Source organism: Salvelinus sp. IW2-2015, unplaced genomic scaffold (assembly GCF_002910315.2).
Source record: "Salvelinus sp. IW2-2015 unplaced genomic scaffold, ASM291031v2 Un_scaffold2340, whole genome shotgun sequence".
Lineage (NCBI taxonomy): Eukaryota > Metazoa > Chordata > Actinopteri > Salmoniformes > Salmonidae > Salvelinus > Salvelinus sp. IW2-2015.
The window spans coordinates 1,051-11,262 of NW_019943665.1; the positions used below are offsets into that span (position 1 = coordinate 1,051).

General features: G+C 42.1%; 1 pseudogene; it reads left to right on the plus strand.

Moving 5' to 3' along the window:
• Positions 1–4,501: 4,501 nt before the first annotated feature.
• LOC112073703 (ras-related C3 botulinum toxin substrate 2-like) overlaps positions 4,502–10,212 on the plus strand; it is a 15,615-nt pseudogene continuing 9,904 nt past the window's right edge.

Consider the following 10,212-nt stretch of genomic DNA (forward strand, 5'->3'; position numbering starts at 1 on the left):
TAAGGAGGTAATAGAAAGGAAGAGATTGAGGAAGAGAGGAGGAGTGAGATGGAGGAAGAGAAGGAGGAGAGAGATGTCGAGGTTAAGAGAAGGAGAAGGAGAAGGAGAGAACGAGATGTGAGGAAGAGGTAATGTGAGAGGAGTAAGGAGAGAAGGTTGAGGAAGAGAAGGATGAGAATGAGATGGTAGGAGAGATGGTCAAGGAGAAGAGAGAAGATGGGAGGAAGAGAGGAGTCAAGAAGAGATGGAGAAAAGGAGAGGGAGAGAAGGATGGAGGAAGAGAAGAGAGAGAAGAGATGGAGGAAGAGGGAGTAAGAGAAGAGAAGAGAGAGTATGAGGAAGAGATAGGAGAGAGATTGGAGAGAGATGGTATGAAGGAGAGGAGAGAAGGAGGAGGAGAGATGGAGAGAGATGGAGAAGGGAAGAGAGATGGAAGAAGAGAGGTAGGAATAGGAGAGAAGAGATGGGGAGAGAGTGGGAAGAGATGGAGGAATGAGATGACGGAGAGAGAGAAGAGATGGAGAGAGATGGAGGAAGGAGAGAGAGAAGAAGGAGAGAAGGATGGAAGAGATGGATGGAGGAGAGGGAGAAGAAATGAGGAGAGAATGAGAGAAGAGATGGAGGAAGGAGGAGTGGAATACGGAAGAGTGGAGAAAGAGAAGGAGGAGAGATGGAGGAAGATGTAAGGAGAAAGGAAAGAGGAAGTAGATGGAGGAGGCAGGGAGGGAAGGAGAGAAAGATAGTGAGAGAAGAGAATGGAAAGGGAAGAGATGGAGGAAGAGTGGATGGAGGAGAGAGAGAAGAGATGGAGGACGAGACGGGAGAGATGGAGAGAAAGGAGAGATGCGATAGGAAGGATAGGAGAAAGAGAAGAGCGGCAGAGGAGAGGAAGAGAAGAGAAGAGAGGAGAGAGTAAGATGGAGAATGAGAAGGGAGAAAGAGAAGGAGGGAGTGAGTAAAAGGAGCAGAGATGAGGAAGAGAAGAGAAGAGATAGGAGGAAGAAAGGAGGAGGAAGAGAGAAAGATGGAGGAGTAGATGGATTGGGAAGAGAGGGAGAAAGAGTGATGTGAGGAAAGAGGAGAGAAGATGATGAGGAAGGATGATGGAAGAAGGGAGAGAGATGAGGCAGAGAGAGAAGAGATGGGAATAGAAGCAGAGAAGAGATTGGAGAAAGAGAGCGAGAAGAGGATGGAGATAGAGAGGAGTAAGAGAAGGAGAGAAAGATGAGGAAGAGAGGAGAGAGAGATGGATGAAAGAGATGGATGAAGAGGAGAGAGAATGGAGGGAAGAGAGAATGAGGGAAGAGAGGAGAGAAGAGTTGGAGGGAAGGGGGACGTGAGTGAGAGAAGAGACGAGGAAGAGATGTGAGAAGAGATGGGATGAGAAGAGTGGGGGAAGAGAGGAGAGAATGTGGAGGATGAGATGGAAGAGAGAAGGATAAGAAATGTAGAGAGAGATGGAGAGAAGATGATGTGAGAGAAGGAGAGAAGAGATGTGAGGAAGAGAATGGAAGAATAGAGAAGGAGAGAAGGATGGAGGATGAAGATGGAGGAAGAAAGGAGAGAAAGTGGCAGGAGAGAAGGGAGAAGAGAGGAGAAAAGGAGAAAAAAACAGGAAGAAAAAGAAGGAAAAAAATAGATGGAAAGGAAGAGAGGGAGAAGAGAAGCGAGATAGGTGGGAGAAAAGATGGAGGGAAGAGATGGAGAGAGATAGGAGGAAGAGATGGATGGAAGAGAGGAGAGAGAGATTGGAGGACAATGGAGAGAAGAGAAGAGATGAGAGATGGAGGGAGAATAGAGAAGAGATGGAGGAAGAGGAAAGAGATATTGAGGGATGATGAAAAAGAGGAGTATAGAATGGAGCGGGAAGAGTGAGGAGAGAGGAAAGCATCCTATTAAAGCATCAGAGTATCCCACAGCTCATAGATGGCTAGTGAAAACAATCCCTGTTAGTACATGTGCAAGAATATCTTGATCAAATGAGAAGCGTTAAGCAAAGCTGACGGCCACAGGAGAGATTAGCATATAATTATACGGAAGAGGCAGAATGAGTACGTAGTATGTTCATAGGAACAGATAGTGTTATCAAACAATGACATTCAGTATACAAACGTCATCCCATCGAATTGTGTTTCACTCTCCTCTTTACAACCTGTCATCAAGGTCTGTCTACTTCTACAATGAGCTCTGGCTACTAACTTTGTGCGTGTATGCAATGCTGCGATACTAGTTGTTAATGCATAGTATGTGATATTGACCAGTTTAGTTTATGAGTGGGTAGATGTTTATCCATTACGATGCGAGTGTTTTTCTTATATGTTGGTGAAAGTTGGTGAGAAAAGTAATGCATTATGAGGATTAATTATAAGTCACCAACTTCTGGGTACAAGTATTACTAGTGACTTACTAGCCAAACGTCCGGCTGTTTTCTTCATCAAGCATGATCAACATGAGCCAGAGTATTTTTTGTGGGGGGGTGTACCGTGGGTGTGTGTGTGTGTGTGTGTTGTGTAGTGATGTGTGGTGTGGTGTGTGGTGTGGGGTGTGTGTGTGTTGTTGGGTGTGTGTGTTGTGTGTGTGTGTGTGTGTGTGGTGTGTTGTGTGTGTGTTGTGTGTGTGTGTGTGTGTGTGTGTGTGTGTAGGCATGCATCCATGCGAACCAGAGAAGGGTGTTGGCACTAATTTAAGAGGTTAAAGAAGAATATCAACAAGCAGCAGTTTTGGTTAGTTAGTGTTAGATATGGGCTATTATACTGCTGTTAAACAGCTAACCACTAGTTCTCTGTTCTACACCCTTCCTACAGCCTGTAAGATGACCCGAAACACACACACTGACATGACCAACATGCTATTTAGCTTCAAAATAATCTGTGTAACTCCATGAAATTAAGTTTTGGGATGACATATTTACGTAATATTTTACAATGCATTTTAACAAGAAATGCAATTTAGCTACATAATAWCYGTTTTGTATCTCARGGAAATGAAGTTTGGAGATGCCATATTTATGTAATGATTTCAAATGTCGCCTATCCTAACACATAATAAAACAAGCCAGGTCCCAGACATGTCTGTGCTTTTGCYAACTCATGGCTATAGCATGGCAATGAGTGACAAGGACTTGGTATGATAGCACAGACAGACTGTCGCTCGGGCTACAATAAATCCTCCATCCTTTTAGGTGTCATGACAACTGAGCATGAAGTAGTYGTTCATTCATAAAGGTGTCACCATTACSCTTTCTGTCATGGTYATTCTTCACARTGTTTCGAAAACAGGAGGGATGTCAGTGGAAAGRAAGGATATGAAATAGTTCCTCTTGCAAGACCATGAAAACGTACGCTAATTTGTAGAAAATCTGTTACAATAATGTTATAAACAGGTAGGGTAATTCAAGATAATAATGTCTACCACTATGATTACCTTTGGTAGCAATGCTTCTATTCACAGGTGAGAATAACATTTTAGACCCTGAATTGAAATGCAATAACAACTTAAAAAGTGAATTTACCCATTTGGCAATCGGTCATTGGCACACAGGAGAAACGGTCAAACTCGGTAGCCTACGGACCCTATAGACTACAGATATTTAAACATTACAAAGTAACAAACCGGTGTCGTCCATGCAAACTCCACAGCTCGATAATGTAAAGTGACAGTCAAGATTATCTTGTTGCAACACACCCCTCTCTCCCGTCACATTAATGAGGCTCGAGGCTGAAGATCAACGTTGTCAGAACAGAAGTGGACGTTTCCGCAATGATGTAGGAACTGCCTCAATGTAGATTTATGTTACAGTTTACTGTAAAGAATTGTTTTACTTGAAAACTAAACCATTTTTATAATCAAACAAAATGACGAGTAGGCTATTGTATTGTGTGTAATGTATAAATAGACTTTCACAAAGTGGTTATCGACACGTTGAACAGAATTAACCAATAACAGACTGAGGGGATAAAAACGGTTCCTCCTGGATAAATTGCACCAAAACGCCCTCTAGTGTTTTTAAATGAACATTACAGTTCAGTCAACAGGCCCAAAAGTTATTTATTATGATAGCAACTGTAGTGTCAATTGAAGAAAGAGTCAGTGATGACGATGATTATTATATATGCATTAAAGTATGATGATGTCAAACATATTCTTACATCAATGTGTGATGGCAGGCTATATTTACTGTTGTGTGGTGTTGTGTGTGGGGCGGGGTGTATGTGGTTGGTGCATGCGCAACAGTGAAAGAGAGAGAGAGAATGGAGAGAGAGAAAGAAAGAGATGAGACGGACGGAGTAAAGGAGAGAGAGAAGAAAGAGAGAGAGAGAAGAAGGAAGAGTGACAGACGAGAGAGAGAGAGACGGAGATAGAAAGAGAGAGAGAGAGAGGAAGAGAGAGAGAGAGAAGAGAGAGAGAGAAAGAAGAGACAGACGAGAGAGGAGAGAGAGCAGATAGGAAGAGAGAGAGAGAGAGAGAGGAAGAGAAAGCAGAGATCACTCAGTAATCGAAGAGAGAGAGAGAGGTGAGTGCTGTACAACTTCCTGCTTGTATGAGGCGTTGAATTGCAGTTTATTCTCTCTGTCTGAAACTCTACAGACTTACACAGAGAAAAGCGGGAGCTGACTCAGGAACAAGATGCAGCTATCAAATGTGTTGTGTGGAGATGGGTAAGTGGTTTCATTTTATTTATCACATGATATCTTAGTGCTGATTTAGTCATTGGTCAATGAGCGATCGAAACAAAATTAGTTTTATTGGCCTCTCAGTATATGAAGCCAAGAGTGGAAGCTGTTGATTCTTCACTTCTCGTTCTGGTGACTTCAATTCTTCTCTTTCTGTCTTTTTAACATCTAATGAAATACACATACAATCAGTTCATTCACAATCATGTAAAGATATAACATAGTCTTGAGAGGTTTGTTGATACTACTAATCAGGTGTATCCGAAGATAAAGAGTTCAAATAGCTTCCACAGTTAGTGCAGTTCCCTACTACTCATTACTTAATTCATCATTAGTTAACACACAACTATCTTTCATCCAGCTTCAATGAATCTGAAGCCCAAAGCCAACTTCAATGGAGTGGCACGGCAGAATAGAGCACGATGTAACATGGGACAGTCTTGGCTGTGGATAGGAGAAACCAACACAGTCATAGCAGCTGTATAGTACACGCCAGGACATGCATTTCAAATGCTGGCATGTAAGAGGATCACTGGGACAGTGTCCCAAATGGCACCYAATTCCCTATGTAGTGCACTACTTTTCACCAGAGCCCCTGGGCCTTGTTCAWYAGTAAGGCACTATATAAGGAATAGGATGCCATTTGGGACACATAACATGTGTTGTTCAGAGCAGCTGAAACTAGGTAAATACACACATCATGAAGGAGTGATTTGATTGGCTCAGAATAGGATAGAATAGAATAGAGTGGCTGGTAAATCTCTCTCTGTTAGTGATGGTCATAACACATGGACCAGTCGTCCTATCTATACTGCATACAGCTTCATTTCAGGTCACTTGTCTGACATGTTCAAGGTTGTGTTTTGCAACTCAAAGGTGTGTCGTGTCACGCTCAGTTTGTTCGATGGGTCAGTGACAAAAGTCAGGATTTTCATCTACAGTATGTATGGAGGCCCCCATTTCTGTTCTCATTCACATTGTCTGTGAATTCATGGAACTGTGAGGTATGTTAAAACACTGGACCCCAAAGTGTCCTATCAGACCTGGTTTACTAGGACACTGAGAGATGATGAGGTAGAGGTCCTATTGTAAGGAGAGGAGTGTGTCCTATCAGACCTGGTTTACTAGGACTGAGAGAACTGATGAGGTAGAGTCATGTTTGTAGAGAGGAGCGTGTCCTATCAGACTGGTTCTTACTCCAGAACTGAGAGTGATGAGGTAGCAGGTCTATGTAGAGGAAGGAGTGTGTCTACAACCTGGGTTACTAGGACAACTGAAGCTGAATGAGGGTAAGGATCATTGTTTAGGAGAGGAGTGTGTCCCTATCAACTCGGTTTATAGACATGAGAGATATAAGGAACGGTCTATTGGTTCAGGAGAGGAGTGGTCTATCAGACCGGTTTACTGGACACTGAGAGATGATGATGAGGTAGAGGGCAAATAAATGAAACTATGATTGTTTTACGATGTGTTTGGTTCTTCCTGTTTGCGCTTTTCGAATAAATCTTGCTGAAACTGTGAATGGTAACACTCGTAAATATTTCACCCAATAGATTTCTCTGTCTCTCTCTTCTCTCTCTCTCTGTCTCTTCTCTCCTCTCTCTGTTCTCTCCTCCCTCTCTCCTCTCTCTCTCTCTCTCTCCTCTCTCTCTCTCTCTCTCTTCTCTCCTGTCTCTCCTCTCTCCCCCTTCTGGGTCTCTCTCTTCTCTTCTCTGTCTCTCTCTCTCTCTCTCTCTCTCTCTCTCTCTTCTCTTCTCTCTCCTTCTCTCTCCTCTCTCTCTCCTCTCTCTTCCTCTCTTCTATCTCTCTCTCTCCTCCTCCTCTCTTCTCTCGTCTCAATCAATTCAGGGCTTTTATTGTCATGGGAACATATGTCAAATTGCAAAGCAAGTACAGTATATAATAAACAAATGTACTTTAAAAAACTATTTACCACATCATACAACTACTGTACTATATTACATTATACAGCCATTTGACATGTCGTTCATTCTCTTTGTAAACATTTTGTAAGTCTAATGTTGTTACGTTAATTTGTTATTGTTTATTTCACTTTTGTTTACTTATATACTTTACTTGCTTTGGCAATGTTGCCAATATGTTCTCCATGACAATAAATGCCCTGAAATCTGAATTGAGAGAGCCGTAGAGAGAAGAGAGAGAGAGAGAGAGAGCAGAGGAGCAGAGAGAGAGCGAGAGAAGAGAAGAGCAGAGAGAGAGAGAGAGAGAGAGAGAAGAGCCGAGAGAAGAGAGAGATGAGAAGAGAGAGAGAGAGAGAGAGAGAGAGAGGAGAAAAGAGAATGAGGAGAGAAGGAGAGAGATCACAAATGAGATGAAGAGAGAGATAGGAGAGACAACAAGCAGAAGAGCGAAGAAAGAGAGAACCAGAGAGGAAGAGAGAACAGAGTTTGAAGAGAGGGAGGAAAAAGAGATGAGGAAGAGAAGAGAGTAAAAGAAGGCAGAGAGAGAGAGAAAGAGAGAGAGACGCGATAGAGAGAATAGGGAAGGAAAGATAGAGAAGACAGGAAGACAAAGCGAGAGAGAGAAGAGACGATGGAGAGAACACAGATAAAAGCAAGATGAGAGATGGATAAATAGAAGAGAACCAAAGAAGAGGAGAAGAAAACAACTGAATATCTTCCGACGAAGAGAAAAAAGAAGAGACAGAAGAGAGAGAGAGAAGAGAGAAGAGAGACGAGAGGTGAGAGACAGAGAGGAAGAGAGAGAGAAGTAGACAGAGAGAGAGAGAGAGAGCGAAGAAGGAAGGGAGACAGACAGAGAGAGATCTATTTGGTAAATTTAAGTGTAACATACAGCACGCAGATTTATGAAGCGAACGTGAACCACAACACTCGTACATACAATCATATTTATTATTTGCCCTTCTGTACTTTAACTATTGCCACATCGCTACACACACTGTATTTGACCACAATATACATTTGAAATGTCTCTTTCACCCTCTCTCCCTCATCCCCCAGCTCTCCTCTCTCCTCTCTTAAATTCAGTTCAATTCAATGGCTTTATTAGCCATGGGAAACATGTGTTTACATGCAAGTGAATGGATAAACAAAAGTGAAATAAACAATAAAAAGTGAACAGTAATATATACACTCACACAATTCCACAATAAAGAGACATTTCAAATTCATAGTATGCTAAAATACACTGTTCACTTTTTATTGTTTATTTCACTTTTGTTTATCCATTCAACTTGCATGTAAACCATTTCCCCATGCTAATAAAGCCCATTGAATGAACTGAATTTTAGAGAGCAGAGAGAGAGAGAGAAGCTGGGGATGAGAAGAGTGAAAGAGAAAGAAGAAGAGAAGAGAACAGAGCGCACCATTACCAACATCTAGTAAGATATCAGAAAAACAGAATGAAAGGTGAGACAATACCACAAAGGATCTATTTCCGTTTTTTTTTTCAGTGCTGACTGACAGTTTTTAATCAGCTCGTATTCACAAAGTGTCTCAGAGTAGAGTGCTGATCTAGAATCAGTTTAGCTTTTGAGATACAAAACACAGACGAACATGGGGACCTGATCTAACAGTCAGCACCCGTCGTCTGGAGATGGAAACCCCGGTCCCATTGGCATCAATTTTGTCAGCATCATTTCACAAGCCCTGCTTGTACACATTAGCTCATATGTTACAGTTTTGTAGTGTATCACGCTTAGCTGTTTTATAATATGCCAAATAGTAGCGAACGATTTGGCCCCACAGCCTCTGTCTCTTAAACAAGGTTTTTTGGTGAAGGAGGAAGAGTTATGGTAAAAACCCAGACAGACTCATCACTCTCTAAACACAACAGCTGGCTTCCTGTAAAACCATGTGACCTACTCTGGTTGCCCGTGGTTATGGCCCTTGTCAACCTCTGTGACCTCTGTGAGGTGCCGCTGGATATGAGTGTTTGTAAAAATGACACAATGAAATATTGATACGAACACACTGAAAAAATGACAGAGTATTGTGTGTTAGTTATTTTCTCGTGTCTAATGTGATGAAAACAGGCCTGTTTTCAATGAGGGAAGAAATCCGACTGAGAGATAGAGATTAGGCATCATACAAGAGGCTTGCTACGTCTTCTCAACAACGTTCAGTTGGAAAACAAGATGTCCGCCGATGAGAAAAGATGATAGACCTTGCTTAAGTGGCTATATGAGGTTCACGTATTACTCAACACACTGGTAGTTCTAACCACAGTCATATGTTGATGAGTTGACACATGAGGACACTTTGGGAAATGGAATGTGATTGGTTGATTCACCTTGAATATGCTTACTTGTTGTTTATGGCCAAACCCAGCTTCCTTTGTTCAGAGTGGAGTCGTTTGATTTGAGCTTTGTTGGAAATGGAAACATCTTTAAAATGCTTTAATGTTTTCATTGTCATTTCATGTGTTTAAATGGTGTAGGGACCCACTGTGGACAGACGGTTCATTTCAACGTCTAGGTTGGATTTACATTGCTTGAGTTGTCAACTACGTGACTCAACATGAATACCAACAATGTCATCAGGTCATTGGATTCAGTTCAAAGTTGACGACTTGTTGCAAATTCAATCAGTTTGTACTTGATTCAATGTTCATCACGTCTTTTTTTCCTATGAAATGAAAAATGGAAACAACGTTGATTCACCCAGTGCTTTCACAGTGGGACGTTGCATTTCCCCATCTAATGGTAAGGTTATAGCTGTGTTTAAATGACCATTGAGTCCTATTGAAACGTTGATGTATTGTCCCTGTGTGTTTCAAGAGCTGTTTAAATGACCATTAGTCCTATTGAAAACGTTGACGGTATGTGTCCCTGTGTCTTCAGAGCTGTTTAAATGACCACTGAGTCCTATGTGAAAACATTGATGTGTATTGTCCCCTGTGTGTTTCAGAGCTGTTTAATGACCATTGAGTCCTATTGAAAACGTTGAGTGTATTGTCCCTGTGTGTTTCAGAGCTGTTTAAATGACCATTGTCCTATTGAAAAGTTGACGTGTAATTGTCCCTGTGTGTTTCAGAACGTGTTAAAGCCGACCATTGAGTCCTATTGAAAACGTTGATGTGTATTGTCCCTGTGTGTTTCAGAGCTGTGGGGAAACATGTCTTCTCATCAGCTACACAACCAACCTCTTCCTGGAGAATACATCCCTACCGTGTGAGTACACACACACACCACACACACACACACCACACACACACACACCACACACACACACACACACACACACACACACACACACACACACACACACACACACACACACACACACACACACACACACACACACACACACACACACACACACACACACACACACACACACACTTGATATGTACAGTGCCACTAGAAAGGTGTGTGTGTTCTCTCCCTCAGCTTTGATAACTACTCAGCCAATGTGATGTGGACAGTAAGCCAGTCAACCTGGGTCTCTGGATACAGCAGGACAGGAGACTATGACAGACTGAGACCACTGTCCTACCCACAGACGGTACACACACACACACACACACACACATGTATTTATATATAATACACACACAC